This window comes from Pan paniscus, chromosome 1 (assembly GCF_029289425.2).
Source record: "Pan paniscus chromosome 1, NHGRI_mPanPan1-v2.0_pri, whole genome shotgun sequence".
In the NCBI taxonomy this organism is placed as follows: Eukaryota; Metazoa; Chordata; class Mammalia; order Primates; family Hominidae; genus Pan; species Pan paniscus.
The window spans coordinates 169,203,534-169,227,281 of NC_073249.2; the positions used below are offsets into that span (position 1 = coordinate 169,203,534).

The 23,748-nt window shown below is 41.6% G+C and overlaps 1 protein-coding gene and 1 pseudogene across 6 annotated transcripts in view; both read left to right on the forward strand.

Annotated features, from left to right (window-relative positions):
* DAB1 (DAB adaptor protein 1) overlaps positions 1–23,748 on the forward strand; it is a 1,250,774-nt gene that overhangs the window by 623,053 nt on the left and 603,973 nt on the right. The window lies entirely within an intron of this gene.
* LOC106634909 (small ribosomal subunit protein uS10-like) lies at positions 15,117–15,758 on the forward strand (annotated as a pseudogene).

Here is a 23,748-nt window from a genome sequence, read left to right on the forward strand (position 1 = left end):
CACACACACTCAAGCTTATGAATTCTGTTGTCTCCGCCAATACACACAAGTTCAAGGTCATGAATTCTGTCTCTCAGTCTTATGCACACAAACACATTCTCAGACAAACAGGCACACAAGCTTAACCTTGTGAATTCTGTCTCTCTCTCTCTCTCTCTCACACACACACACCCAGACACACACACACACACACACACCCCTTGTGACCAACTCTTTGAACCCAAGGCAGAAGGTGGGCATGAGAAAGTAGACCAGTCTGCAAATTGTCTTGTCAGTGAGGAAGCAACAATCTGGAGCAGAAGGCAACACAAACAAAGCTCTGCGTGCTGTTGCTGCTAATGATTTAGGGCAGTAGGTGTGTCTGCCGCGCTGCCCCCCTGCTTCCAGACCCAGAGCCTGTGGCACTGCAGCTGTTACGTCCTCCTCCTACCTCCTCCTGTCTAGCTCTCCCTCTCTGCATCTGTATTCTCTCCCCTGCTCCTGCTGCTGCTGGCCTGAGAAGGAAAGCATGAGGACAGGCAGCACATCTTTTAGGTGTCTGGGTGCCTGGCACTGTGCCACATGTTGGGTACCTCTTATCTCAAAGCCGTCTTTAATCCAACCCCTTCCCTTCACTCTCACCCCAAGTTTTGCTGATAGTTGTATCTGCGGGTTTATCCCCTCATGGGAAACACTCTATTTCTGTACATATTTCAAAAGTCAAGTTCACTCAATCACCAGTCATCTGTTTAATAAGCATTTTTTGAGATTCATCTCATACAAAACTAGCATTTTCCCTGGAGTCCTGGAAACAAGTCCAGAGGGACCTATCATTCTCGTTTAACCCTGTAAACATTGGTTGAGTAAAGGAATCTTCCCCATCACCCCATATGTACCTAGGTAAGAGAATAGGTTAGGACATCCAGATTCATCATCTGCTTGGCCTTGTGTGAAATTGAAAGACCTCATGTGGAAAGCCCAGACCCCTTCTCACACTGAGCTCCTCTACTGGGAGGTTCTTCTTTTGGGGCGGAGTCTCAGCTGGCACCAGAGAAACAAATTCTCCAGGATTGCCATTTTTGCTACCCCTGAAAACTAGCCCGCAAGCCTTCTCTGGAGGGAATGACCGTGGATCCCTGTTGGAAGCAGGCAGATAGTAACGAAGTAACAAATACAGTAAAGGCGAGGATTCTGGGATGTGTCAAATGTCTCCAGTCATTGTTCTTGTCACCAGCTCAGTCTTTCTGTGCCTTGACAGTCTCTAGCAGCCTTGCTGTCCTGTTCTGTGTCTCAGGTGGTATTCATGCCTGCTCAGCCCTTGGTCAGAGTCCCACTCTGCTCTGGATCCAGTTGACCCCTCCCCTCCTTGAAGTCCTCCCTGACCTCCATTTTCCCAGGATGAAGCTTGGCAGTTGGACAAAGAAGGATTGTCCCTGCTGGCCCTAAAATATTTCATAGGACACTCTTGGCCAACTCCATCTCTCTAAAGCTCCAATTCTTTATCTATAAAATAGGGGCCCTGACTCATGTCTGTAATCATAGCACCGTGGGAGGCCAAGGGGGGAGAAACACTTGAGCCCAGGAGTTCAAGACCAGCCTGGCAACACAGGGAGACCCTATCTCTACAAAAATAATTTTAAAAATTAGCCAGGCCTGGTAGCATGCCCCTGTGGTCCTAGCTAATTGGAAGCTGAGGTGAAAGGATCACCTGAGCCCAGGAGTTTGAGGCTTCAGTGAGTTATGATTGCACCACTGCATTCCAGCATGGGCAATAGAGCAAGATTCTGTCTCAAAAAATAAAAAATAAATAGATGACTTAATAGCCTCGAAACTTTGTAGTTAAGAAGGATAAGGCAAATCATGCTCCTAGCACAGCGTTGTCATGTACCAGGTGCTCCATAAAAGTTAGTTCACTCTCTTTATTCCTCACCTGATAGGGCTATCTCCTTAAGCGAGGTTTTGTCCCCCTAACTGTTTGATAGATACTTGTCCTGCAGGATGCTCCATAAAAAAGGATCTCTAACTGCTACCCATCATATTCCTGTCATAAAGGATATTAACACTTTAGGTCCTGAGGAGTCCTGCAGTTTAAATAAATCCATTGAATCCATTGTTTTCTTCATTACCCTTGACAAAATTAGCACATTGTTTGCTTAGCAAACACCTACGTAACATACTCTGTGTTTTACAAAGGTTAACTCATTTAATTCTCATGACAGCTCTGTAAGGTGAGATATTATCATTAGCATCTTTTTAAAAGATGATGGAATTATAGCCTATAGCACAGAGCAGTTCAGTCACTTGCCCAAGGTCACAAAGTTGTTGCAGAGCCAGGATTTGACCACAGTCTGTCTCCAGGATCTAAATTCTTATCCACTGTACTCAGCTGTCTCTCTAGTTTAAAGATACACACACACTCACACATATATACATGTGTATGTATATGCTGATTCTGCAACTAAAAAAATAGTAATGCTATTATCTGTGTAATAGCTGTTAATATTCTTAACAAACATTAATTCCAAAAGGCTCCGGAAAGGCTGCCTGAGACTCTCTCCTGCTCTCATTTATCACCACTTGGTGACTTGGTCCCATCACAGAACCCAGCACCCCTGTCCACCGTCTAAGCTCCCCTGTGGACAGGTGCACTGTTTAGGAATCACTTCTCAAATGTAAAAGCAAAGTACCAGAGCCCACAGGGTCTTCTTTCCTATTTCTCACTTACTGACACACTTCCCAGCCAACCCCTAAAGGAAGACTTGTCAGCCTGCTGCTGCTGCTTTTTTTTTTTTTTTTTTTGACAGTCTCACTGTGCCACCCAGGCTGGAGTGCAGTGGCATGATCTTGTCTTACTGCAACCTCCACTTCCCAAGTTCAAGTGATTCTCCTGCCTCAGCCTCCCAAGTAGCTGGGATTACAGGCATGCACCACCATGCCCAGCTAATTTTTGTATTTTTAGTAGAGATGGGGTTTCACCATGTTGGCTAGGCCGGTCTTGAACTCCTGACCTCAAGTGATCCACCCACCTCGGCCTCCCAAAGTGCTGGGATTACAGGCGTGAGCCACTGCGCCCAGTCTTCTTCTCCTTTAGTATGATATTCTTTCCTGTATCAGTGGAGTCTGCAGAGAGGGTGCATCTTTTATTTCCCTTTTCCTGAGGAAGAAGATCTCTTCCCTGGAGTTTTTGTTCTAGTCCAGAAATCCTTCAGTGGGTCCTCTTAACATCACACTCATAGTCCCTTATTTGTAAGCAGCAGGAAGTTCTTTTCTAGGTAAAATGAGAAGTTATGGAAGTGTGGAAATCACCAGATATTTAGGTAGCATGTCCCAAGTGCCCAATTCTGTGCTAGGCAAATAGAACCCAGGTACCTTTTGTCTTTTATGGCAGGAGAATGTTCATGAATGAGCAAACAAGCACAGGTGAGTCTTGGGAAAAGGAGTTTGACATTTCTTCAATTTCAGTACCTCTGATTCTCTGTTTTCCCATTTTCATTCACAACACAAGTTAAAGTCACCTAAAAAGTGTCATTTTATAAAATGTCAGCAAAACAAGGGACCTTAGAGATCTTCTAGCTCAGGGTTCGTCAAACAGGTTTTCTCTCCAATGCCAGTGTCAAAGGAGTGGAAGTGTTGCTTGAATTGCGGAGGTGACAATTTTAAGATGGCATCTGAGCTTGTAGGGCAAGAGTGTTCTGATCAATGCAGTGATGTATGCCAAGGGACCCGTCTTAACTTGGGTTCTTCCTTAGATGTTGGGCTTGAGACGGGGTACTTGTGGAAAATATTTAGTAAGGAGCCTCTCAGAAGGGGAGAGAGACAAGCAGGCTGAAGGCAGAGTAGAAAGTTAAACAAGGATGTGGTCTCAGCTGGGGACCAACCTGGGCCACTGCAGTGTGAATTGAGGCAGGGGGCTAACCTCTCGTACACTGGCGGTTGGTCATTGGCTATGGATGTGGGGATGGGAATGGTTCATACCCCCAGCCTGGTGGCTCTCCTCAGCAGAGGGCTATTCTTGGAAGAAGGGAGCAGCTGTCAGTCATTAGCATCTGACACTCACAGCAGCTGGGCAGTATGTGCACCAGCCCAGGAAAGGGAGTCTGGGCAGGGTACCAAGAATGTCCACTACTGACACAGAGTGACAGAATGACGGTCCACTGGCTAGGCAGTTAGCATCCTTAAATAGGGCACATCAGCTCATTTACAGGTGAGAAATCTGATGCCCAGAGAGAAACGCTCAAGTCAAAATTCCTTTGCGTACCCTCAGGTTCCTCCACAGTTTGGCTCTAGGCTTAGTTACCAATCCTCTGCCACCCTCAGAGCATGGCAGACATGCTAGTCCTGTTGATGCCTTGTTCCCCAGGGATTCTGACACTTCTACCACCTTGCTTTTGGTCATGCTTTTCCTGCTCTGGCAGTATGTGAAATATCCTCCCTCACTTTTCTATTGAGCAATTCAAAATACCCTGTAGACCCATTTCATAATATTTGGAGAGATACGGCCATCACAGATTGCCTAAAGGGGGTCTTAGCCCCTTTAAAAAGAATCTGAAAGGATTTATATTCCCAGAGCAGGTGATCTGTAGGAAACCATAGATTATCTATAATGCCTGCGCTGCCATTATAGATCTCCTATAAGTACCTACAGAACATTATGGATTTCTTGTAGAATCCCACAGATTGCCTATGGTAATTGTGTCATGTTAAATAGTCTTTCATTCAACTGTCTGTTGAGTGTTTACTATGTTTGGAGAAACCAGGTGAGCAAAACTGACAAGGTCTTTGCCCTTATTCTAAGCATTAAAAAAAGATTCAATATGCAGGAAACGAATACATAATTTCAGATGGTGTTAAGTGCCATTGAGAGTGACTGAGGAAAATATTCAAATTTCATACGTCAAGGAAAGACTTCTCGAGGAGGTAACATCTGAGCTGAGATCTGAACAGTGAGATAGAGTCTTCTCAGGAAGGTCTGAGAAAAGATCCCTCTGGACAGAAGAAACAGGAAATGTACTAGCCCAGAGGAAGGAATGAGCTCAGCATAATTCAGAAGCAAAGGAAATGTCGGGGTGTCCAGGAAGTGGTGAGTGAGCAAATGAGGGAGGGGCCATAGTAAGAACACTGGACAGGTAGTAGGGGTAAAGAAATAAAAGCCACAGTTCCTTCCCTCAGACACACTCCATTCTTATAGGGCGCTTGTAGATAGCAGCAGTTAGTACCCTTACTATTCTAGTAAGACCATCTGTGGGTATTTACAGCACTGTTTCAGTACTTACAGAGGCCCTCACACTCAGCTTTGACGATAGTATTTCATTATGAACTTCCTGTAGGAACATGACATGTCATCTCCAGTCATGAGTTGTTAGTGATGACCTGAAGACATGTAGTTGCACTGTAAACCCTTAAGATGCTTTCAGTTGGTAAAGCTTGCTAATTGTGTTTGCAGTATCACTAAGAATTGCTTGGAGACTGTTTTTAAATCCAAGACTGTTCCAAAGAACTTTTTTTTTTCTTTGACTCAATTTTCTCTCCCTTTTATTGATTCACATGGGAAATTAATCCCAAACAAGTATTTGGTACAAATGACAGCACCTAGCTACAAACATTTCCCCCAGTGTTGTCAGGATTAGTTACAGTTCCAAGTAGTACGATAATACTGGTTTAAATAAGAGAGAAGTCTGTTTCTCTTTCACAGATAAGTCAGAAGTTGATGGTCCTAGGGTGGATTTGGCAGTGCTACTCTGTGAAGTCCTCAGGAATCCAGGCTCCTTCCAGCTTCCTGCTCTGTCCTTCAAGATGGCTCTTCAGCCATTACATCCACGTTCCAAGTAGCAGATGTAGAAAGAAGGAAGAAAAAGCAAGACAGCATGCTAGTTATTTGTTGAAGAAAGCTTCAAGAAAATGTCCGAATATACTTCTGCTAACCTTTGACCAGAACTTAGTCATGTGGACACGAAACAGCAAAGGGGCTGTAAAATACAGTATTTATTCTTGGAGGGCACAGGCCTGGCAGAATATTCTCTTACTAAGAAAGAAGACAGAGGCCGGGCGCAGTGGCTCACGCCTGTAATCCCAGCACTTTGGGAGGCCAAGGTGGGTGGATCATGAGGTCAGGAGATCAAGACCATCCTGGCTAACATGGTGAAACCCTGTCTCTACTAAAAATACAAAAAAATTAGCCAGGCGCGGTGGCGGGTGCCTGTAGTCCCAACTACTCGGGAGGCTGAGGCAGGAGAATGGCGTGAACCCGGGAGGCGGAGTTTGCAGTGAGCCGAGACGGCACCACTGCACTCTAGCCTGGGCGACAGAGCGAGACTCCATCTCAAAAAAAAAAAAAAAGAAAGAAAGAAAGAAGGCAAAAATGGATAATGAGGAGAAATCAACAGCTTTTACAATATCCACTATGGAAACAAAATTCACATTAGTAAAAATGCCCCAAACCAGTGGTCGCTAGCCCTAGGATGTTAAGAAACAGTAAAACTAAATTTAAAAAGAGAAGGAGTCCAACATAGCACTGGCAACCTATAATTTTTCCAAGCAAGGATGTGAAAAACAGCTTAAACCTATCACCCACTGTCACAATCATCTCATAAGGAAAGAAGACTGTATCACAAAAGAAGAAAGGACTTACTTACTCCTTACAAATGTTTTAATGGATTAAATTTAGCTTTTGTGGGAGGGAGGAATAAACTTATTTTTTTCATTTCACCACAAAACAGTGAAAGCTTCATCATGGACCAGTATTATTAAGTGGTGCTTCAAACTGAAAGCATTTCTTTAAGACAGTATGACACTTTCTGTTTCTAAAAACTCCCCGAAGTTGCAATAATAATGACCATTTATCTAGAGCACAAACCATTAACTGATGGACCTTAGGCCAGGTTCTGTTCGTAGATGTTGTGTTTGATCTGTCAGTAATTTGGGGTTTGTTTGTTTGTTTTTAACTTTGAATTTGCTGTCAACATTGAAAGCTTAAGAGATTTTACATAAAAAATAATAATCATTCTTGCTTCTTTTGAAAAGTGAGAAGTTCTGGCACACCAGGGCCCTCATTTCCACATGGTCACTCCCAGCTGGATGCAGCACAGCAGCAGCTGCCCCTTTCGATGGGCACACACTTGCCAATTCATTACGGGTCCACCTGGACAGCCTCTCCTTTATGCAACATGCCAGGTCCCTGTGGAAACCTGAGTTTGTGACTCCTCATTTCCTGCTACTGATATACAGGTATTTAGATACATACTTCTAAACTTCACATCAACCTGAAAATTAAACACTATTATCACCTTTTTACTAGAGCAAAGAACAAAGAAGTACTATGACTTGCCCAGGACTGAAGCTAATAGGTGCCCACCTAGAATTTGAACCCAGGTCTCTCCGACTCCAAGGCCATTGTGCCTTTCGCTGTACCACCCTAGCTTCCAGCAGGCTTCTGACCCACATCTCTGTCAGCCCTCGCACAGGTAGAATTATTCATGCCATCTGGTTTTTAAGACTTTCTTAGAATTAGCTGAGAAAAGTTTTGAGTTTCCTGTTTCTCTTGCAGTATTATTTTAGACTCTTTTTCATATTTATTTTTGAGGGGGAAAATATCCTGGGGAAGGAATGGTGGTTCGGAGAAGAACATCGCCATCTATCATGCAGACACAGCATGCATTTAAACAGCTTTGAGTACATAAATTGGTTACTTAATCGGCCCTAGCTAATCCATAGAGTGCAGAAACCGAACTACACTATGGGAAACAGCTTTTATACATGGGGTGCACACATCTGACAGAGCCTAGGGTTCTTGGAGCAGCTGCTGAGTGAGGCTCAAGGCCTTCTGACCCTCCCACCTGCTGTAGGCTCTCAGTGCCTCATGGGTAGGTGTTTTCAGATCATGAGGACAAGCTGGATCCTTTCATTAGAGAAGCAATTCTGAAACAGAATGAGAATTTTAAAATGTGTATGTCTTTGAGTTTCTTTTCATTCACAACTGGACTTCTTTAAGCTCAGATAGGGAAAAACATAAAAATAATACTAGCTGCTATATTCACATTACACACATTCCAATTTTCCTTGTAAAAGACTACGTACTTATGAAGCATATTTAACTATGACATTATCAACTATTTCCAGATCATTCAATTTGACAAATGTATGCTACTTCCTTCAAATCACCTGAGTTGTGTTGACTGCTGCGTGTCAGGCACGAAGGGCAATAGGTGTGTGGACAGCAATAAGGTACAGTCCTTGCCCTCAAGCCACTCTTAGCCTCATGTAGAAGACACCCATGTAAACATACAGTTCATGGTTTCATTCACTGATGCAACAAATCCTTTTTTTAATGCCTCCTATGATCTAAGCATTATTCTAGGAAACAATCCCTATATTTATAATGTTTACAGTTTACATTCTAGCTGTGGGGTGGGGATGGATTCATTTCCTGTGGTCACTATAGCAAGATACTACAAACTTAGTAGCTCAAAACAATGTGAATTTATTATTTTAAGGTTCTGGAAATCAGAAGTCAGAAATCCATTTCACTGGGCTGAAATTAAGATCTTGGCAGTCCCATTTTCCTTCTGGAGGCTCTAGAATCCACTTCGTTACCTTTTCCAGCTTCTAGGAATGCCTGCACCTGTATTCCTTGACCCATGGCCTCTTCCTCCATGTTCAAGTCCAGCAGCATAGCATCTTTTCTCTTCCCTGACCCCTGATTCTGTCCTTACATCTTCTCTCTCTGACTCTGATCCTGCATCTCCCTTTAATAAGAACCCTGTAATTATATTGGGCCCACCCAGATAATTCAGAATAGTCTCCCCATCCCAAGAGCACTAATCCAATCATATCTGCAAAGTACGTTTACCATAAGGTAACATAATCACAGGTTTTGGGGATTAGGACAGGATGTGGACATCTTTGAGACCATTATTTACCCTACTACAGGGACAGACAGTGAACAACTAAATTTACACACACACACACACACACGCACACAAACACACACAAGATCATGCCAAACATGGATATGTGAAAATGGCATAGGATGAAGGCAGAGAGCAAGACAGGAGCTATTTTAGGTAAGAGATGGGTCTTAGGAGGTGACATTTATAGCTGAATGAGTGAGGGAATGAGTCCTGGGGATGTCTGTGTGTGGGTGCTGGAAGCTTAGTAATCAGTAGGAACAGCAATGCACAGAATCTGAGACATGAATGAGCTTAATGTGTTGAAAAAGCAAAGCGGCCAGTGGCACTACATAAAAGTTGGCAGGGGGGTGAGTCTTATGCAGGAAGTCAGGTATGGAATTTGAAGTTTATTCTAAGTGCAATAGGAAGACCTTAGAGGATTTATAGCAGAGGAATGAGGTATCTTGATTAATATTTTCAAAAATACTATTCCTTTAGGAGATCTGATTGCTGGGGTGGCAAGAGTAGATGTAGCAAGGCCTGCTAGGGGCTGCTGCCAGATGGCCCAGGACAGGCATGATGCAGGCTTGAGTTTGGGTGATATCAGTGGAGGTGGAGAGAGGTGCTCAGAGTCAAAGTACACCTGGAAAGGTTAACTTGCTTGGCTTGCCAGTGTACTAGCTGTGGAGGCTTGGATGAAAGGGTGGATTCAGAGGACGTCTAAGCATGGGATCTAAACAGCACTATGCGATAGGTGTCCTGCAACACTAGAGAGATGACTAAGCCGCAGTTGCAAATTTTATCAATAACTTCATTGTAGACAAGTAGACTTTGTTCACTACAATAATAACTATTCAGATTTATGCATATAATCAGCCTTTGCCTTATGTTTTTATTCTTTTCCCTCAAAAGAAATGCTGGTACTGTGGAATCTGTGATGCAGGAGGTGATAGAACAATAAACATTCTGGGAGTGTCCTCAGGAAAGAGATCTGTTTCAGCTGAGTTACCTAAAAGGGAAGGCAGGAACCTTGCTGCTGAGCAGGGCAGTGGCTCTCACCTGTTAACTCTTGGAGTCTACCTGGAGACCTGCCTATGCTGGGTGCCTGAGTTCGGGAGGCCTGAAACTGGCACACTTGGAAAGATAAATGCAAAAAAAAAAAAAAAAGCCACTGCACGTCAACAGTGAGATAGCTGAGCAGAATTGTCAACAACAGTGTACTGATTTATTCTAGTGCAAAAGCAAGCATGAGTGAAACTTGAGGGTTGCTAGATAAGCATCTGCCTTCCAGGAGTTTATAGTCCAAAAGAAAGATAAGCATCCAGAAGTAACTAGAACCCTGGGTGCAAAGTTAAGCACTCAAGGCACTGACTTCTGAAAATTAAATGAAAAATCAATCAGATCACATGCAAGACTGATATGGTTTGGCTGTGTCCCCACCCAAATCTCATCTTGAGTTATAATCCCCAGATGTTGAGAAACGGACCTCATGGGAAGTGAATTGATCATGGGGGTGGTTTCCCTCATGCTCTTCTCATGATGGTGAGTGAGTTCTCATAAGACCTAATGGTTTTATAAGCATCTGGCATTTCCCTTGCTGGCATTCATTCTCTCTCCTGCTGCCCTGTGAAGAGGTGCCTTCTGCCATGATTGTTAAGTTTCCTGAGGCCTTCCCAGCCATGTGAGTCAATTAAACCTCTTTTCTTTATAAATTACCCAGTCTAGGGTATTTGTTATTAGAAGTGTGAGAATGAACTAATACAAAGGCAGTGTAGTTTTGGTTAAAAGCCTAGGTTCTGGAACCAGACTGCTGGGGTCAAACAAAACTTTGCCAGGTGACATTGGGCAAGTCCCATAATCACTCTGGGCCTCTATTTCCTTATGTGTACATCAAGACTGACAATCATGCCTTTCTCATGGGGTTAAAATGAATCAACATGTGTGCAGCGCTCAGATTAGTGCCTGGTTCATGGTGAGGCTCAGCAAGAATCAATGATTATTAATGCATATCAGAAGCTTTTGACTTAAAAGCTCAATAACTGGGACCTACTTTTACTATTATATAGTGGAAAAGATGAATTCACTGCACTTCAACAGGAGTGTCTTACAAGCCTACTGTGTGCTCAGAATGAAAAGATAACTGGCAAGTCTTGAACTGCAGAGTCTTCAGTATGGAAGAGAGGACAGATCAACAGCAACACAGTTCAATGAGTGGAAGGAGGGCTCCAAGAATCAAGGGCTGAGGAGCCACAGGGAGCATGCCAGCAGAGGATTCTACTCCAGTACCCGGCAATTAGTGGGTGCCCAGTAAATATGCATCCCTGCAGCCATTTCCAAATAATGCTAACTTCGTACCTGTCCAGAAGAATTCTATTTGTCAAGTATGTTATTTTTTAAATACAACAGGACTGTTTCAAACAAATTGATCATAAATTTGAGATGTATGCTAAAGTGACTAAACAAGATGTTTTAACATCTGGAGTGTAAAAAAAATGGTGGGGTCTGTGTTTCTAAGTTTATTTTTTGACATAATGCTGAAACTTTAGCAAATATATTGTTTGTTAAAATAGCATTTTAGATTTATTTTGCCTTTTAGAATTTTCAAAGTGCCTTCATGTTACTTTATTTAATCTTAAAAAACCAGCGACTATCTATCCTGAATTTTCAGATGAGGAAACCAGGATCCATTTATGTAGCCAATGGCAAGTAAAGGAAAATGCATGAAGGCATACCATCTAATGAACTGCTCTTTTTTCCCTTTTAGATTGTAAAGTTATCCCTGGGTATTCGTGGGGGAATTCGTCTCGAGGATCCCCCTCAAATACAAAAACCCACTGATGCTCAAAGTCCTTATATAAAATGGTATAATATTTGCATATAACATACACACATCCTCCTGTATCCTTTAAATTATCTCTAGATTACTTATAATACCTAACACAATGTCAACGCTACACGAACAGTTGTACTATATTGCTTAGGGAATAATAATGAGAAAAAAAGTCTGCATATGTTCAGTACATATACGATCATCAATTTTACTTTCTGAATATTTTTGATCTGCAGTTGGTTGTATCCACAGATGCAGAACCCACAGATACGGAGAACTGACTGTATTTATTATTTCAGGAAAGCTTCCAGCCTCTAGTCCAGGGATTACAAATGCAAATGCCTATTGGGGCCATGCTGAGAACAAAAGGTATAAATAGGTTTGATGTAAGGTCAGAGGGAGTTGGACCCGGCTAAACTGGGGAGTGTAAGGCAAACCCAGGTATTCAAATTGCTATTTATATTTATAACTTGCATTTTTATGATACATAATTTTATCAAGGCAGAATTAAGCTCATTATCGCATATCTTCACAATAACTTGAAGATGGTGAGAGTGAACGATTTCCCCTATTTGACAGATAAGGAAACCGAGGCAGAGTGAATTGACTTCAAGTTAATAGAAGAGCTTAACCACCAGCCACTAGAATGTAGGGGTTAAGAACATATGTTTTGGAACCTGGTAGATTTAATATAGAAACTTGGATTTGTAACTTGCTGAGCTCTGAGGTGTTGAGAAGTTACTTAACCTTACTGAGCCTTAATTTCCCTGTCTGTGTAATGGGAATAATAATGTTCATCTGAAAAGTTGTTTGAATACTAAGTGTGATCCCACACATAAGTATTTAGCCCAACATCTGGCATATCACAAGTATTTAATACTAATTTGTTTGATGGTATTAATTAAAAGGAGAATAAGTCAAGTCTGTTGATAAGTGCAGGTTTTTACTCATGGCCTGCCAAGCTTTCAGATATGAGGATTCAAAAGCTTTACTGGAAATTCTTTTAGAATTATACCAGTGATTAAGCACAAGCAAGGGGGCAATGCATTTCTCTCTCTCTCTCTTTTTTTTTTAATATCTTCACAGCATGTTTGTTGTATGACCAGAGAACAGATATAAATTTACACATGGGAGAGAAAATCATAGATTGTCAGAGCTGGAGGTGATCTTACTTTTCAGCTGAAGACACTTACCCAGAGAGGTTACATTGTGTATGTGTGTGTCTGTGTGTGCATTCAATTTTAATATATTTATAGTCTGTTTTGTATATATTTTATATTACATATGTCATATGTGTATGTATATATATGTGTGTGTATACACATATGTACAGTCATATCTCCCAGGGGGTGGGAGGTGTAGCCTAGAGTATAGAGATTTTTTCTGGGTATGTGCATGCCTGGGTCTTCGGGTATTATAAGCTGCATATGGGAGTAGAGGAAGAAGAAAGGGCGTTGGCTGTCCAGCAGTTATTTTTGCCCCATGTTGCATGCTCTGTCTTACCTGGCAAATCTGAATGCTGACCCCTCTGTGGTTCTGCCTGGCTGGTGACTATGCTTGTCAGCTGAATCCACTCCTGACAGACATTACTGGACTGTTTAATCCAGGACCTATCACCCATCTGCCTTCAGACTTTCTTAAATTTGCTTACTTCTCTCATGTGCTGATGGGCCCTCTCTCATTTATTATCCCCTCTGTCTTTTTGTTAGTTCTTTAATTTTAATGAGATCATGGGAGAAAGAGGAAATAAATGTGTGTGATGCAACTAAATTCTTTACATATACAAGGTTCATTTGAGTGGTAAAATAAAATTTGAACTGGGTGGGGTTTAACCCAAACCAGAAAGACCTAAAGTAGGAGCAATGCAATGGTCAGGCGAGAGATGATGAGGCTGACCTAGGGCACAGGATTTTGTATAGGATGCAAAGGAATACATCTTAGGTATGTTTCCAAGATCAAATTCAAAAGATTTTACATGACTGGGTAGATAATAACACTTAAAAATAGGGAAGGCAGAAGGAAAAACAAGTTTGAAGAGAAGATAAAGAATTCAGTTTGGTCATGTTAAATCACATTGGGCATTACAGAAAACTAATGTTTGCACAAAAAAGATGAAGGTGTCATACAGAAAAATGTGTGACTGGTAGGGAATGTAATTGGAGAAATGTTCACATTAGTAACTTTTAAACCTTTTGGACTATGACCCAGTATATGCACACATGCAACCAAACACAACTCAAAAAATCACACCTTTAACTTTGATAGACTATGATATTTTCTGTTACTCAATTTAATTTAAATAAAATTCTGGTCAAAACTCACCAAACTGATTTAATGATTCACCAACACATCATGAAAAATATTGGATTAGGCTGGGCATGGTGGCTCACACCTGTAATCCCAGCACATTGTGAGGCTGAGGCAGGTGGATCATCTGAGGTCAGGAGTTCGAGACCAGCCTGGCCAAAATGGTGAAACCCCGTCTCTACTAAAAATACCAAAATATCAGCCAGACATGGTGGCGGGCACCTGTAATCCCAGCTACTTGGAGGCTGATTCAGGAGACTTGAACCCCGGAGGTGGAGGTTGCAGTGAGCCGAGATCGTACCATTGCACTCTAGCCTGGGCAACAAGGGTGAAAATCCGTCTCTCTCTCTCTCTCTCTCTCTAAAATATATTTATATATAATATATATATAATATATTTCATACATAATATATATTTCATATATAATATATTTCATACATAATATATATTTCATATATATTTCATACATAATATATATTTCATATATAATATATTTCATACATAATATATATTTCATATATATTTCATACATAATATATATTTCATATATATTTCATACATAATATATATTTCATATATATTTCATACATAATATATATTTCATATATATAATATATTTCATACATAATATATATTTCATATATATAATATATTTCATACATAATATATATTTCATATATATTTCATATATAATATATTTCATACATAATATATATTTCATACTAATATATATTTCATATATAATATATTTCATTATATATTATATAATATGAAATATATATTATATATTTCATATATATTATGTGATATGAAATATATATTATATATTTCATATATATTATATGATATGAAATATATAATATATATTTCATATATATTATATATTTCATATATATTATATGATATGAAATATATATTATATATAATATAATGTGTATATATATAGGGTTAGAATGGATGACTGACTGAAGAACTTTAGATAAGAATGCAAATCGCTCTTTGAGGGCGATGCGGTCGCAAGTGGTGTGGGGCTGTCATCCGCTGACTCCCGCTCCTGGCTCACCACTGTTCACTCTCACTGAGGAACAAGTTGATCAGGAAGCCACGCAGCTTCCATGACTTTTAAAAATACCGGAAAAACACTCATGGAGCCGGAGGTGGCAATTCACCAAATTTGAATCACTTTAAGGAGCTGCAGTGTAAAATCCCAGGAGATGATATGTGCTGACTTGATCAGAGGAGCAAAGGAAAAGAATATCATAGGGAAAGGACCAGTTTGAATACCTACCAAGATTCTGAGAATCACTACAAGAAAAACTCCTTGTGGTGAAGGTTCTAAGACATGAGGTCGTTTCCAGATGAGAATCCACAAGTGACTCTTTGACTTGCACAGTCCTTCTGAGATTGTTAAGCAGATTACTTCCATCAGTACTGAGCTAGGAGTTGAGGTGGAAGTCACCGTTGCAGATGCTTAAGTCAACTGTCTTAATAAATTGATTACTGGTTGTTTAAAATTAAAAAAAAAATGCAAATCATGAATATGGTACCCAAGGCCATCAATCAAGATTTCACTTTAGGGATTAAACTGTGTTTAGAAGAAAACATCAGTGTTCAGTGATACTAACTGAATAAAGAATTCAGTTGTTCTATTGTTCTTAAGATCGTAAGAAACCTGTTGGATCTAGGCAACATGGAAGTGAATTCTCATAAAAACACAGTCCATGGCAAGAAGTGGAACTTGCACTTGGAGTAAAGAAAATGTGTCAGTAAAGCCTTTTCCACTTAAAATAGGGCTGCAGTATTTTCTCTCTGGTGCCAACCCTTGAAACACTGCTGTAAAGGATGGCTCGCACATTTGGTTTCTTCCTATAGTTAACTGTATGTCCTTGAAGGGCCAGACCCTTGACAGTTTCTGGGTAAATAGCCATGTGAAACATAGGCCTCCGATCTACTCTCAACATGTTTTGCATTTTATTTAACACTCATTTACTGAACACCTGCTACAAGCAACACCAACACCCTAGAAGAATGTGGAGATAAAAGATAATTCCTGCCCTCCAGGCTCTCACAATCTATTGGGAAGACAGAAATACATAACTCTGGGAGCAGGTCAACGGTGATAGATGCTCCACTAGGCATGGAAAGACAGTAGGAAATAAGAGGAAAGAAAATTATTTCAACTCAGGATTCATTGTCTCCTTCTCATTTTAAAGTTCTTCTTCCAAACATCATCTCCCCAGAGTGGTTTGTGCACCCCACTTCCCAAATAACTTTATTTCATTAGCCTGTTTTATATTCTTTATGGCAATTCTTATTATTAAGGATTATCTTTATTATTTATTTTTATAATCATATGTTATTGGAAAGAGTTGTCCAAGCCACCAAGATACAAGAGATAGGATATTTCAAGTAAGGTCTCAGGTCTGGGTAACAACTAGCAAGGAAAATATGTAAAAATAGTTTACACAACTCCTATGGGTCTCACCAACACTAAGAACATGCAACAGTTCAGTTATCACAGGTTGGAACAGGATTTTTGAAGAGGGACTTCTTTGCTGAGAATGGAGTCCCATTTCCTGTATGCGGAGGAGTGGCCATGTGTCCCTGACACACGAACCCTAGTGAAGCAGCTTCAAGTGAATACCTGGAGAGGTTGAAGATGTTGGAGTTCTCTAATGTGACATCACAAGCTACCCCAAAACTTAGTGACTGTATTTATTATTGCCATATTTTCTGGCTCTGTGGGTCCATAATTCATAAAAGTACATCGGAGAAGTATCTGCTACAAAATGATGTCTAAGATCTCCGCTGGAATAACTTAAACAGCTGGGAACTAACCAGGAAACTGTGACTGTCTCTGTTTCCCCTGTTCTTTCATGTGGCTAGCATGGGCTTCCTCTTTTTTTTTTTTCTTTTATAATAAAACAAGCAATAAATTTCAAAACGTGTTAGTTTTCTACATAATTTTAAAGGTGACACAGCACCTTCACCTACATAATCTCATGGAGTAAACACAGCAGCACAGATAACTTATTTTCTGTTTCACAAATGAGGATGTTGAAGCTCCGTGTGGCTAGAAGCAACTTGCATCAGGTTTTGGAGCCTAGACTTGAACCAGCTTTTTGACTCCACTTCCAGTGTTCACTTCAAGCCTTCTCACTGGCATTTGTGCATTCCACAAACACCACCTCCCATCAGACACACTGAAGTCTCATGGAGTCATACCCATTGAGGTGACAGGAAGCAGCAGCGCATGGCTTCTTCAGGGCAGTGGAGGCCCCCAGCTCCCCAGGGAAACGCCAGCATGTGCTGACCTTGAGAAAATTATGGCTGCAGCTAGAGAAACAGGTATCAGCATTCATAGAGGGATTTGGGAATGAGAAATGTGGTAACGGTCGGGTTTAATACTGTGCGCACACTTCTGATGAATATGCAAATGTGGCTGGTACCAGAAGCAGGAGGCGAATAACATTTACTAAACAGCAGTGCTAAACCACTTTGAAAGGGGAGTGTCAGAAGCATGGCAATGAAATTAATCCTCTTCACCTGTGAATTATCAGGGCCTTTGGGTTCCATCCAAAAACGTCTGACTTGAGTTTGCTTTGCTTCGAGCCTGTTGTGTAAACTTGATCTTAATGGAGAATGAAGCTTCAGAAACTGATACAAAATAGGAAGGGGTAAAAGGCACAACTATAAATTTGCCCAGTTAAAGGACTACAGGATCAGGGCACTTCGGTTGTGCCTGCCCACCTGGGATGATGGTTGTGGGACACCTTAATGCCTGATGTGGTCCCCACTCAATTGATTTATCAAACAAGAAGACTGATAATTGTTAGACGGTCAGAGTGATGAGATCAGGCCTCACGCTATCTGACCGAAGAGCTGTAGATAGAAGGCACTGAGTTTAAGTGTTCAAGGGAGAGTTGTCTCTTCCGGGCTATAGGAAAATAAAGACCGCCTGCCAGAAAAGAACTCTAGACCAGATCTCAAAATAAAGATGAATAGAGAGGATCCCTTATTGACAGGCACTGTGCCACCTACAGGGTACAGAAATGAGTAAGTCTCATGCCTGTAATCCCAGCACTTTGGGAGGCTGAGGCAGGCGGATCACCTAAGGTCGGGAGTTTGCGACCAGCCTGACCAACATGGAGAAACCCCCTCTCTACTAAAAATACAAAATTAACCAGGCGTGGTGGTGCATGCCTGTAATCCTAGCTGCTCCGGAGGCTGAGGCAGGACACTCGCTTGAACCCAGGAGGCGGAGGTTGCAGTGAGCCGAGATCGTGCCACTGCACTCCAGCTTGGGCTATTCAGAAGATGTTCACCCTCTCTGTGGGGAGTCCCTCATTTATTCACATGTAGTTTGTGGTGATCATTTGCTATATGGGGCCACCTAGCACTCATGCCCCCTCTATTTGGAAATAGCACCCCAAGTTCCTTTTTCCCCTTGGGAGCAGTCAGAAGGACTAACATTGAAGATGCTCTGCCCTCAATGCTCTGGGTGGCTGACCCAGACCCCACTCCCCTCCACACACACACAGCATTCAAATCTAGAATGCTGTGTAGCACTGATGGGAAGACATTGGAAAGGATTCCTCTAAATTTGGTCTATCAGTTCTTGCCTCTTAGGTACCTTAATCTGTCCTAGCTTTCATTTTTCTATAAGCCTGGTCCTGCAGCCTCATTGCCAAACTTCTAACTACCTGGTCTTTTCCCAGTAAGTTCGTGTTTCCATTTAAGCTAATCAAAATCCATTTCTGTTGCTTGCAGCTATGCAATCCTAACATACTCACCCTCATCCATTCATTAACTCTCCTTCACCAAGAAACATTTTTCCAAGCAGAGTTAGGATGACCTCCTTAGGAAGCTCACCACCTAGGAGGAAAATGAGTCAGTGACTCATCGTATACCAGAGGATCTGGGCTGAAATCAGGACAAGAACAGAGAAATATTATGGGAACAATATCAAGGAAACTGAACTCTCTTGTGAATGTGAGAAAACTTCACAAGGATCATCGTATCTATCCTACCTTTTAAAGGGTGAGCATAGGTATGCCAGATACAGAAATGTGGAAAGTGCTTAGGCAAGGAAAATCATAGACATAAAAGCTAGGAAGTATTACTTGAGCACAGATTAGGAGATTTATGGAAGAAAAGATGATAAAGGAAAATAATATTTATACAGCAATCAAAAGTAGAAAAAATACTATTTACCCTATTTTTTATGCAATGAATTTTGAGTCTCAAAATGTTAAAAGACTTTCCCCAAATTACACAGCTATAAAGCTATACGAGACTTCTAATCCTATCTCCTACACACCTCAGAGCATTTCTGTAAGAATCAAATGGAAACAGGCCCATTTGTTCTCATGTCTGTCTTCCTGTCTAAACTGGATCAATCCTCATCATGAAACATGGCACATGGTTCATTTTCTTTTCTCTTTTTAAACCCTGGAAATTAGCACAGTGCCTCGTACACACACACACACACACAAATAGTGTTTGTTGAATTAATTAACAAATACTTATCAATAAGAAAAACAACAAATAACATTTGGAGAGCATGTAATAATTAACTTGGTCTCATGGTGAGTCATCAGTTCTATAAAGTGCTTGTAGACAGAATGATCTTACTTTCCCAAAGTACCTACCATGGATAGCAAAATATGTCTCATTATTAACATCCTCATTTTTCATTTTTTTAACTAATTAATTATTTTGAAAAGGAGTCTTGCTCTGTCGCCCAGGCTGGAGTGCAGTCTCCAGCTGGAGACTCCAGTCTGGAGGCGCAATCTCAGCTCACTGCAACCTCTGCCTCCCAGGTTCAAGCAATTCTCATACCTCAGCCTCCCAAGTAGCTGGGATTACAGCTACCACCATGCCTGGCTAATTTTGTATTTTTAGTAGAAAGGGGTTTCGACATGTTGGCCAGGCTGGTCTTGAACTCCTGGCCTCAAGTGATCTGCCTGCCTTGGCCTCCCAAAGTGCAGGGATTGCAGGTGTGAGCCACTCACCTGACCCCTATTTTTCAAATAAAGAAGCTGAAGCTTAGAAATTTCAGAAGTGTAAATGCTAGCTAAATTATGGAGATCTGGAAAGGCAGTCTGTGGAGTCTGGATTGACTCCCTCGGGAAGTATAGAGACCCTAAAGGTGGATGAACTGATAGCCCCCCACCCCATCAAAATACAAGGCATAAACATGTATGCAGTATTTTTTATCTTATAATATCGGCAAATTGAAAAATTGAGTCTCTCTGCATGGAAAAGGAAAAATAGCACTAGGCATCATTAAAAAAAAAACTCTCTTTTTAATTAAAATTAAATGTCCACTGTAAGAACAAAACAAGTGGTGAGCAACAAATACCCACAGCCTTGTTTAATCACCTGTGATGAATTATAATTAGGATTTGAAAATTATTGAACTTTTTTCCCCCTGTTCACCTTGGCGCTCTGAAGGTGAATTTCAAAGAGTGCAGGAGGAATGAATATTAAAAAGTTTGTTTTATACTTGAATGCCAGAGCTCCCATCTCATTTTTCCATTAAAGCTCAACTTTTGAAATTTTTCGCTGCTTTGCAATAATTACATCTTCAGGCTGACAACTCGTTACATGACAATGCTTATGCTAATTCAATTCTATAGGCGCTAGGAAAGGAAGGCACTGGCTTTCAGTGACTGGGATTTAGAAAGGGGCTTCCTCTCTGTGGTTCAAAGAGGCCCTGCTTCAACCCATCCCGACCCCCCAGGGCTCTAAGCATTTTGCATTGACAAGGCTGGATTCTGGTAGTTTCCTGACCCACAAGCAGCATTGGCTATGGTACCCTTGCTCCCAGGCACCTGGTAGCTGGTTGATTTTATTTTAAGTCCTGCTTTGTTCTAGAAAGGCTGGAAATGGAATTATTTGTGTAAAGCTTTCCGTCTCAACAATGGGACAAGCCCATTTGTCTTGCTCGCCCTGGAGTGGTGACATTTTTTATTTTTCTCAAGACTGTTATTGTTATTCTGATCGATTCCATTTACAGCTATTATTTGAGTTCCTACTCTGTACCAAGCCTTGGAATGTGTGAGCGAGATGATGGTGAACAAGACCCCAGACGTAGCTCCTGTCTGCACTGAGCTTGCATCCTGTTGGGGGATGCAGACATGGCAAAAGAGTAGACAATGGCACAACACAGTGAGTTGCTCCCCAATCTAGTAGGATCACTAAGGGGGCACAGAGACATGGCCTGGTGATGGGGTGAGGTGGGGCAGGACTTCCTCGAGAAGGTATCAAATGTGAGACCTGATCTGAGACCCGAAAAATGAGCTTTAGAGGGCCAGAGGACATGAGGTGTTAAGGAAATGGAGAAAGAGAATTAGCAAACACTCCTGGCAAAGCACCAGTCCAAAGTGAAGACAGGATAGTGGAGCTTAGAAAGCTGGAAATTTCTTTGCAAAGCTGGAGAGCAGAATGGAGTGTCAGGAGGAGCTATCTGAGCAATGAGGCTGGGAGAGTAGAGTGCAGATTACAAAGGGCTACAGGCACCGGGCTGGGGACCTCAGGCTATGTGCCTCCTCAGGGCTATGTACAGCCTGTTACCAAAAGTTTTAAACTGGGGAATGAGTGACTTTGCTTAAAACCCTTGAAATGCCCCATGACCAGGCAAGCACCTGCTCTCCAGGTGTTCTACATATATTATCATACTGGATCATCACACCCAACTGTCAGTAAGTACGATTATCTCCATTTTACATTTTAGAAAACTGAGGCTCAGCAGTATTTTATAACTTACTTGAGCTCCCGCTGCTGCTTGTCAGTGACAGAGTCGATTTGGTCCCACGTGGGGAGAGCTGTGGAATTCCAAGCCCAGACCCTGCATTGTAACAGGCTATTTCCAGCACTTCTGGAGAGGATGCCAAATGCATTCATCAGCTTTCTGAGATTCCTTAGGGAAGGGAGAGTGGAGTGTGTAGCCCTGCTTTGTGCTTTTTTTCTCTAACAGAGGGTTGTGAGAGAGAGAGCCCTGCTGGGCATAAGGAAATATGTTTTTAGTACAGGTTCTGCCACTTGCTCATAGGTCATTTCACTTTAGTTTGGTTTCTCAATTATAGAAAAAAATTATTAAGCTTCATTCCTAGGAAAAAAAAAAAAAAAAAAGCTCCAATCAACCGGTAAGCATCAGCTCTAATAATGAAGGCTTTAAAATGCAACCAACCCTCACTTTTAGCAGGTATGAATTCTATGGTGGGTCTTGGTGGCTGGTAGAATTTAGAAGGCTAGAGGGGTGCAGAAAAAAAATAAAAACATGCCTGGAGGGACTCAGGAGAAAGGCTTAAGGTTGTGTTAATATATAAGGGAGTTGAGAGTCTTGGCAGAAACCAAATGGCTGTCAGGAACCTGGAAGGGGGAATCTGAGACCTCATGAAATCCTCAGCAAGAGTCTTTTGGCAGGAATTGGTGAAGCTGATCTTCGATCATATCAGCTCCTAAAGGCTGCTGAGCTCCTGGATGTAAACCTGCTCTGTTGCAGTGTCCTGCACCAACTGGCCACTCGATCTTGATTTTTTTCCCCTCATGTGGACTGGGGTGACAGAAATAAGACTGTCTCTCAGAAGCTTTCTCTGATTGCCATGCTCAGGCTAGTAAGTTGTCTTCTGAGCTGCCCCCGTCACTGCCCATACAGCCAGCCCACCAGCCTCCCTGCTAGATGGCATCTCCTTCGGAGGGTGTCTTTTCCTTTCTGTATTTCCAGCACAGTGCCCAGTATGGATTATATGAAAATCATAAGATCTGACACTTGCTGCTTGCTTTCTCCCTTGCTGAGTAGGCCAGAGACTATGCTAAGAGCTTTATATAGAGTATGTCATTTAACTGTTTAAATACACCCACGAGACAGGTTCTAGTGTCATTTCTATTTTATAAGGAGGAAACTGAGGCTCAGAGAAATTAAGTAATTTGCCAAGGGGCACACAGCAAAGGAGTAACGGAGTCAGGATTATCTGTGGTCTGTGCATGGGCAGCATCACCAGGGAGCTTATTTAAAATGTGGATACCGGCTGGGCGCCGTGGCTCACGCCTGTAATCCCAGCACTTTGGGAGGCCGAGGCGGGTGGATCACGAGGTCAGGAGATCAAGACCATCCTGGCTAACATGGTGAAACCTCGTCTTTACTAAAAATACAAAAAATTAGCCGGGCGTGGTGGCGGGCACCTGTAGTCCCTGCTACTCGGGAGGCTGAGGCAGGGGAATGGCGTAAACCTGGGAGGCAGAGCTTGCAGTGAGCCAAGATCGTGCCACTGCACTGCAGCCTGGGTGACAAAGCGAAACTCCGTCTCAAAAAAAAAAATAAAAATAAAAATAAAATAAAAAATAAATAAAAATGTGGATACATACCCAAGGTCTAATGAATCAGAAAATACATTTTTAAAAATCTCTGGGTGGCTTGTATGCATATTTTAAAGTTTAAGATGTGCCATTCAGGAGACTTAAAAAAATTAGTTTGCTGAATGAACAAATAATCTAAGTCTGTGTCCTGGGTTCACGGCTTACTTACTCTATGGTTATGGGAAAATGGCATTGCTAAGTCTCTTTTTTCTTCTCTGTATTAAAGAAAAAATTAGCTGTGAGGACCCAATGAGATCATGCCTGAAAAGGCTGGCCCATTCTAAGGGTGCAGTAGAAGTTACCTGTTATTGTTAGCTATTCATCTCTCAGAACCTGACTTAGCTCATAAAATGTACCTTGCAGGTGTTGGACTAAATAAAGGAT